We start from the raw sequence: 8,213 nt of genomic DNA on the forward strand, positions 1-8,213 counted from the left end.
TTCTTTCATTTGGCTTTGGCCATGGGAATTGAACCTGAGGCCCCCAGCATGCTAGGCAGAGGCTCCACCACTGGCCTCCACCCCCCACCCCACCCCCGCCCCCAGCGACTACCTCTTGTCAATTGGCTCAAATCATTGTACTTAGTAATGGGTTTCAGAAAGACATCCTCACACAGTTTCTCACTCTCCTTGATCATACCCATCCCATACACCTCTCCCTCCTTCTCTCCCTACTCCAGACAGGCCTCTTCATTTTTACCAGTCTTGCTTCGAATGCATGTATATGTAAGTGACTTTGTGCATCTATATTAAATCTAAGGTTCACAGATGAAAGAAAATGTGATGTTTATCTGAATCTAACATTTCACCGAATACAATGATCTCCGGTTGATCCATTTTCCTATAAACAATGTCACTTCACAGGTGAATGAAACACCATTATGCACATCTCTTTTATGCATTCACCTGTTGTCGGGCATCTAGTCTGATTCTGCAACTTGGAAATTGTGACTAGTGTTGCAGTAGACATGGATGTGTGCTACGTTGTCTTAGGAGACCTTTGGTAGCCACTCAGGCATGGCATAACTGGTTTACACTGGTTTAACTGGTTTTTCAGTTTCCTGAGAAACCTCCATGCTGATGGATGTCCACACTGGCCGGAATGCTTTACACTCTCACCAGCCGTGTGTCCAGGGTTCCTTTTCCTGCATCCTTGCCAGCACTGGTCGTTACATTTTAGTTACTGTTTCTAACTGGAGTGTGATACATGAAATAAAGAAATGAACAGGCACCTCTCCAAAAACATAAAGTGCAAATGACCAGTGAACGCGAGAAAAAAACGTTCAGCGTTCTTAGCCACCAAGAAATGTAAATTAAAACTTCACTGAGATCCACCCCCCTCCCCGACCCTGAGCTGCGCTCTTGGAAAAGGGTCCCACATCTCTTCTGCCTATGCTCATTCTAGCTGCCTGCCAAGACACAAGCTCGGCTGTGTCTGCTTTTCCTTCTTTTCTTCCCTCTCCCTAGAAGCTGGTTAAAGTACCCACACCCTGTCAGAGCCACGCCCACGACCTGCCAACCCACAAAACACACTTCCGGCGTTCTTTCCAAAGCTGCTCTGTCCGTTCACAGACCCTCAGTGACTGTGGCGGGTCCAGCTTCAGGGTTTACTGATGTGTATGTAGTTACACAGGGGCATGAGTGTGACCACGTGTATGTGTGTGTACATAAATGCATACGCATGTTTGCCGGCGCATGTGCTTGCCTATGTGTACATATAGGTGGAGTACATGTATATTTTCCCCATATGTGTGAACATACATGTGTCCTTGTGCATCCATGATCACACATGTGTATCTTTACATGGGTATGCATATAAGTGTCCGATTCCCTTCAGGAAGCCAGTCTCAAAGCCTGCTCTCTCTGACTCAGAATCACTCAGAGTCCCTGAGGGCCTTCCCACTCTCTAAGATTTTAACTAGAAGTGGGGAGAATTGGACCTTGATCTTAACAGACATTCAGTAATAACCTTATTTCTCTGATGTGGAACAAGAGGAACCACAAACAGTGAGAGAAAGCAGCCCCACACCCCATCTGGATATGGTGGCACTCCCAGGAAGGGCTCTGAAGAAGAGGAGGCGATGGCCTCTGATCCCCGAGAGACGACAACCCTGTTCAGGGATCCCCAGAATGACAACCACGGTGCTAGATAGCCACCCACAGCTTCTCCTAAAGCCAGGGTCTATCTCAGGGTCAAATGCACGGCCAGGTCTTGACTGTCACAGGATGGGAGAAGGAACAACTATTGTAAACACTCCACTCAACCTACTTAGCATCTCAGCAAGAGTTTCCAAAACCCGAGTGAGCTGCAGGAGGGGTCATTACAGACACCAGGTGGTTTGGGTTTGGAGACCACAAAAGCAACCCTTCCAGGGCCTTTTGGGTGTGAATCACATACTGCTCCAGCTGCAAAAGCCTCACACAGTTAACAGCATTTTAGGCCGAGCAGGGCTAAACCATCAGCACTGTGAAGAATAGCAATGTGGGACTGGGGAGCTGGTTCAGCAGATAAAGTGCCTGCCAGGAGAACACAAGGACCAGTTCGGATCCCCAGCACCCACAGGCATGCAGGATGGGTGTGGCAGCCCACCTGTAATCCCAGCATACAAGAAATAGAGATCCTTAGAGCAAGCTAGCTAATTCAGTCAATCAGAGAGTTCTGGACTCAACTGAGAAAACCCATCTTCATATATATGGTGATGAGTGATCAAGGAAGATAGTCAAGCCAAACTGGGCTTCCATGTACACACATGCATTCGTACCTGAATATATACATGCACACCCATACATGTGCAAACACTTATAGACACGTGAATGTATATTTTATTATACATTCACATACCAAAGGGGTCGGGGGCAGCAATTCAAGTCAAAACAAAACCTGACTTCTGCCTGGAAGGTGGAAGGGACTGGAAGAACGCCCTGGGGATGAAGGTGTCCATAGCACTCCACCAAGATGGACAGTGGTGAGGCCCAGAGGGGGGGGGGGCTGTCAGAGGACTGCTACATTTTAAGTGGCCGCCCATCCTTAGTTACACTACCAGGGGGCAGCCTGGGCTACAGGCTTCAGGGAATGGAGGCAGTACAGGAGTTACAGGCTGTGGCACCCCAGGAGCAGAGGCTGAGGATAAAGGGCAGGTCCATACCCAGGGGCCTGAGAAGGCAGGCTGCCCCGAGAGTACCTCTGATTATTCTAGGAGGAAGTGAGCCTTGGAACAGGTGGGGGATGGGCAGTGTCTCCTACTGTGGAGACAAATGGGGTCTCAGGTTGCTGTATGCATTGTTACAGGAATAGTGTCGTCGGGTTCTCTAAGTGGGTTGAGCACTAGCGGACATTCCTGGGCAGACAATGGTTCCATCACTAAACAGGTGTTTACTGATGGAAGGCAGTACCACTGAAGGAAAGGTCCTGTGGCCTTTCGTAGTCTCAAATCCTGAGTGAACCACTTCTGGAGCATGGTGGGAGCTGAGGAGGTTTCCCAGTGCTCTGTGTGGTCACATAACAGCCCTTAATGACAGAGCACAAAAGCCTGGGTTGCACTCCCGAACAGTGGTTTGAAAATGCCAGCCCCACCTCCTCCACAGACTTGCCACCGGAAGAGAGTGTGGGGCTGTGCAAGTGTCTGCTTCCCCGGCTGCCAGCTCTGCCACCTACAGAGACCCAGCCTGCATTCTGAGTGGCCCTTGGGCTCTGTGTACTATGGTTAGGGTCTTTATCCAGTCCTCCTGGGAGCAGGCTTGACCATGACATATGCTGGTTTCCATGCCTTAAATACAGGCGTGAAGACGCTCCCAGCATGTAAGGAAATGCCTCTGTACTTTGGGGAATAAGTCACGTACACAGGCTGTCCTTCTACCCTCACCCTATATAGATCTCTTAACCAGGCCACTGGAAGGAGGCAGGTGCCACCTGGGCCGGGCCTCCTGGGAAGCGCTGACCACGGAATCTCAGAGCACATCTCCCCTCCACTGAGGTCACACACTCTGGGATCCCGGGACGTGGTGCAGCCAGCTTGCTTTGTGTCTCCGCTATTTGTAAATGAGCCCAAGGCCAGGATCCTCTCTGCTTTCTCGGAAGATTGCTCCGCCCACGAGAAGGGATTTCACCAAGTTAACACATCCATTCTCTGCTTCCACACCAGGGCATCTGCCATCTCCAATACCACGGGACCAGGAGAGCCACACAGAGCTGTAGAATCAGGGCAGTGATCTGGGTCAGGCACTGTCTCCGATGCTCCCTCTCCTTACAGCTTAGTGTCTCCTCATGTTCCACACCCCGGCCTCTCATTCAAAATTAGCTGTGATAAGGACTAATTCTTTCTTGTGTTGGATAATTTGTTGATTCTAGAAGTTACTTTCTTATCCACCCTTAATTCGGGAAGGTAAAAATGCTAACAGCTCTGTGGAAGGCTGGAAAGACGACTCGGCAGATAGGAACACTTGCTGCCCTTCCAGGGGACCTCGGTTCTTTCCCACCACACACATGACGGCTAACCACCACCTGTAACTGCTGCTGCAAGAGGTCTGACGTCTTCGTCTGACCTGCACAGGCAGCTGCATGCACACAGCACTGTGTCTCTCTGTCTCTCTTCTCTGTCTCTCTGTCTCTTTCTCTCTCTCTCTCTCTCTCACACACACACACACACACTAAATAAATAAAATAAAAATGCTTTTAAAAAATCTCTTGTGGAGCTGGGGGCTGGAGAGGGAAGGAATAAAGAGGAGGGGAAGCGGGGGAAGGGGGGAAGAGGGGTGGAGGGCAGAGCTAAAGAGAACAGAGACTGGCACATGGCAGTCAACAGGAAGCTCTCTCAGAGACTGACAGCAGTCAACAGGAAGCTCTCTCAGAGACTGACAGCAGTCAACAGGAAGCTGCTGCTCTCGGGCTGACTTTCTGGATTGTTCCCAGGCGGCTTCCCCCTCCACCTCATTTCCCTTTTTCCTCCCAGCCTGACCTCTCCAGATCTCTCCAGCTCCCTTCAGGGCATTAGTTCCATGAGGGGAGCACCCCCACTCTGTGCTCAGGCTTCCCTTGACCTACTTAATCCTGTGAACCCTTCTCTCACCCCAGCATTCACTCTGAGGTGACGGGCTGGGAAGGTCTGGACAGGGAACCAGGCTGAGAGGGCAGTAAAGCAGACAGCAGCCACTGGGGGCCTGCATGGGACACCCTCTTGCTCCGCAAATAAGTAAAATTATATTGTATGACTTACCTGTACAAAGACAAATACATATTACCTACAACCTCCTCTTCAAACTGAAAGCTTGAGATTTTTTTTTTCCTTCCCATTTTCATTTTGAAGGAAATGAGCATCAAAGCACTTCCTAGAGCGGATCACAGTGTCCTGGGTCTGTTCCACTGTGCAGTGCGGCTCTGGAAGACAGTGGCAGCTGATCACAGTGTCCTGGCTCTGTTCCACTGTGGAGTGCGGCTCTGGAAGACAGTGGCAGCCGATCACAGTGTCCTGGCTCTGTTCCACTGTGCAGTGCGGCTCTGGAAGACAGTGGCAGCCGATCACAGTGTCCTGGCTCTGTTCCACTGTGGAGTGCGGCCCTGGAAGACAGTGGCAGCCGATCACAGTGTCCTGGCTCTGTTCCACTGTGGAGTGCGGCCCTGGAAGGCAGTGGCAGCCGATCACAGTGTCCTGGCTCTGTTCCACTGTGCAGTGCGGCCCTGGAAGGCAGTGGCAGCCGATCACAGTGTCCTGGCTCTGTTCCACTGTGCAGTGCGGCCCTGGAAGGCAGTGGCTAGCCTCAGTGAGTTGGTAGTCTATTTCAGACTTGCTGTCATGAGCTCAGCCCCGACTGTATGGGGTGATATGGATTCCCCTCCTGCAGAGCTCCAGCCCTTTGGTGGTAGAAAGAAAATGGTCCCCATAGGGAGTGGCACTATTAGGAGACGTGACTTTGTTCTGGTAGGTACAGCCTTGTTGGGGGAAGTGTGTCACTGTGGAAGCAGGGTTTTGGGGTCTCACATATACTTAAGCCACGCCCAGTGTCTCAGACCATTTCCTGTTGCCTATGCAAGATGTAGAACTCTCAGCTACCTCTCCAACACCATGTCTGCGTGCACGCTGCCATGTCCCCCCATGACAATAATGGACTAAACCTCTGAAACTGTAAGCCACCTAATTAAATGTTTTCCTTTATAAGAGTTGCCGTGGTTATGGTGTCTGTCTCTTCACAGCAATAGAAACCCTACCGAAGACATTCCCAGACCCCAGATTAGGCACAAACCACACCCAAACACCTGTTTCCACAGAGAGATCCTTTATTAAGTGGAAAAATTAAAGTGGCTGCTCTCTGACTCAGGCAGGAAAACAGCAGCACATGACCATCATGTGTAACTTTAAGAGAAGAAAAGGGAGGTCTGTGTTACAATGGGCCAGGATGCAGCAGTAAAGGAGACAGGATGAGGGAGAAGGGGAACCTGAATAAACTGAGCTTGTTGTTTCGACATTCTCCCGGAGTCTGTGTGGTTTGACTCTGCGCCTGCTTGGCCCCTGCCCCCAAAGGGAACAACAGCAAGGACCCTGCTACATTCCAGCACATCCATGATGGCTCACAATCATCTGTTACTCAAATACCAGGGGACCTGACACCCTCTTCTGGCCTCTGTGGGCACTGCATACATACACATGGCACAGAGACATATCTAGGCACTGGTACATAAAATAAAAATAAGCTGGGCAGTGGTGGCGTACGCCTTTAATTCCAGCACTCGGGGGGGTGGGGGGGTGGGGGGGGCAGAGACAGGCGGATCTCTGTGAGTTCGAGGTCAGCCTGGTCTACAGAGCGTGATCCAGGACAGGCACCAAAAGTACACAGAGAAACCTTGTCTCAAAAAATAAATAAATAAACAAAATAAAAAAAAAATAAGACTTGGGCTTGAGATGTTGGATCCTTAGCACTGAGAAAACAAAATAAGAACTTAAAGTATGGGCTGGGATGGAGCTCACGTCTGTTGTATTTTAAAGACAGCTGGAAGGAGTCACACCACACAACAGGGCCCATGTAGGAGGTTTACTGAAGGGAGGGCAGAGAAGGGGGCAGAGACTGGTCCCTGGGGACACGAGAGTGGAGGAAGAGAGAGAGAAGCCGGGAGGTGAGCAAGGCCCGCCTTTTTTTGGCGAATGAGCATAGGGAGTGCTCTTAGTGGCTGCAGCTGAGGCTATATCCTGTCAGGACCCTAAGGGCAGGCCAGTACAGATGCCTGAATGCTAACAACTCTCCTTGTTCCCTATTAACCCTTAACTGTGCATAAATTCTCAGAAAGGGTGGGGTCCCATGAACCCCTCCTTGCCTTCATGACCGGATGTTGACAGGCCCCACCTCTCTTGTTAAACGATGCTGAAATACACCTAACACGCACTGTTCCATCCCGACCACGTTCAAGTGTGTGCAGGCAGCAAGGGCTTTCACGCTTCTGTGCCGCCAACGGCACTCTTCCCCAGGACTCTCGCCAAACGAATCCCGTGTCCATTAATCAATGACCTTCTGCATCCTCCTTCCCCAGATCCAGGCTGCCACTCTGCTATGCTGTGTCCCTTCAGACTCCAGGGACCTCCTGTAAGTGGAATCCCGTGGTATTATTCTTTTTGTAACTGGTTTATTTCATTAACACCATGTCTTCAAATGTCCATCCTCATTATGCCAAGTATTGGGATTTCCTCCTTTTTCCAGGCAGAATTATAGCCTATTGTGTGGTTAGATCATTCAGCGTTTATCATGGGAGGCTGTTTCTTGTCTACTGTGGCATGGAAGCATCCAGAACCACGGTGGTACATAGGAGGCACTTACCTCATGCTAAAAAGGATGATTTCAATGAAATAATCTACCTGAAGCATTCTTCTAGGCAATACAAAGCCTTTTAGAAATACCAGTAAGTGCCATGACCAGCTGTCCCCCTTCTAACTTGATTCATGTCCATGAGACTGTGGTCTTGGGAATATGGAGGCCACACAGAGCTGAGTAGACCCGACCAGACAGGATTCAGCATTGATAGAGCATCTGAGTTTATGCCTGTAAGATGCTCCACCCCTAGCTGACCAGAAGACTCTCTGAGGAGCCACTTCTAGGAGCCGGGAGGTTCTCCCCTGTGGCTTTCTGGAGACAAGCCAGGTGGGAACTCCTGGGTTGTTAGCTGCTCTTGCTACCTTGGCCTTACTTACTTGGGGAATCCTCTGCTCTCCTCAGAACAGAGTCAACACTGAGAAGACGAAAGACAACAGAGGCATCCATCAGCATGACATAAAGTGAAGAAGACAGAGGGCCACCCACCCATGACCCTTGCAGCTCCCACTCTACACCTGCAGAAAGCCCAGGCCTTTAAATGGGCCATTTTTATTCCAGGAACGAGCAATCACTTGCAGTTTCTCTTTGAACAGGTTACAGGAGATGAAGATTTGGTGTCCTAAACACGGGCAGCCAGCTCTCTCCCTCCCCACTCTCCTCTTCTTCCTTTTTTGTTTATGTGAATGTGTGTGTGTGCATGTTCCCGTGTGTGCAGATACATGTGTTATATCTGTGCACATGTGTGTGCGTGCATATGGAGGCCAAAGGACAGCTTCAGATGATACTTCTCATGAGCTGTCCACCTTGTTGTTGGAGACAGTCTCACTTGCTTGGGGCTTGTCGCTGGTTGGCTAGGGCAG

This window comes from Peromyscus californicus, unplaced genomic scaffold (genome assembly GCF_007827085.1).
Source record: "Peromyscus californicus insignis strain IS unplaced genomic scaffold, ASM782708v3 Scaffold_8__1_contigs__length_139910024, whole genome shotgun sequence".
In the NCBI taxonomy this organism is placed as follows: domain Eukaryota; kingdom Metazoa; phylum Chordata; class Mammalia; order Rodentia; family Cricetidae; genus Peromyscus; species Peromyscus californicus.